General features: G+C 40.2%; 1 pseudogene; it reads left to right on the top strand.

The window, feature by feature from the left end:
- The first annotated feature begins 237 nt into the window (after positions 1-237).
- LOC140458626 (U2 spliceosomal RNA) lies at positions 238-409 on the top strand (annotated as a pseudogene).
- The last annotated feature ends 302 nt before the right edge of the window (positions 410-711 follow it).

The raw sequence follows: 711 nt of genomic DNA, 5'->3' as shown, positions 1-711 counted from the left end.
GCTGCACCAAGGCACGGTGGGGAAAGACCACCATGTATCATCTGCCTGCCTAAGAAGAACAGGGGGGCCGTGCAGTCATTTGGGCTCTACTGACGCCTCAGCTAAATATATGGATATATGATTGATAAACGTACAGACCTGTATATACAAATGATAAATTCTGATCTCTGTATGCAAATGTTTACGTATGTATGGTATGACCAACTGTACAGACCATCAAATTATTTTATGAATAAAATATATTTTTGAAATTAAAAAATTCTGTTCTCAGTTTAATCGCTGATATCTCCCGAACATGGGAGTGCTTGTATTAAATGGATTTTTGGAGCAGGGAGATGGGTTAAGGGCTTGCTCTGTCCTCTCCATGTATCAGCCTGGTATTGCAGTGTTTCCAGGAATTCCACCCAATGCCTACCCAAGTTCAAAAGCAGGAAAATTTTTTTTAAAAAAGCTGAGTCACTGGTAGATGAGCTAATGCAGAAGACAATGGTAGTGCATTGTGATAGATTGAGTGGGATGGAAGGAACCAGTGTGGCAGGCGATGATTAGATCAGAAAGGTAAAGCAAGCCAGCATGATTGGTTATGCTAATATTATCCGATAAGAGCGGGAAGAATAACTGTATAAGTTGCAGGTGAATAAACAGCTTGTGGGGAGCCAGGGAAGGCATTTTGTTGGTTTCTACAGCTTTGTAAGATTAAAGTTTAATTTT

This window comes from Chiloscyllium punctatum, chromosome 33, assembly GCF_047496795.1.
Source record: "Chiloscyllium punctatum isolate Juve2018m chromosome 33, sChiPun1.3, whole genome shotgun sequence".
NCBI lineage: Eukaryota > Metazoa > Chordata > Chondrichthyes > Orectolobiformes > Hemiscylliidae > Chiloscyllium > Chiloscyllium punctatum.
This window is presented reverse-complemented; position numbering and strand designations above follow the sequence as displayed.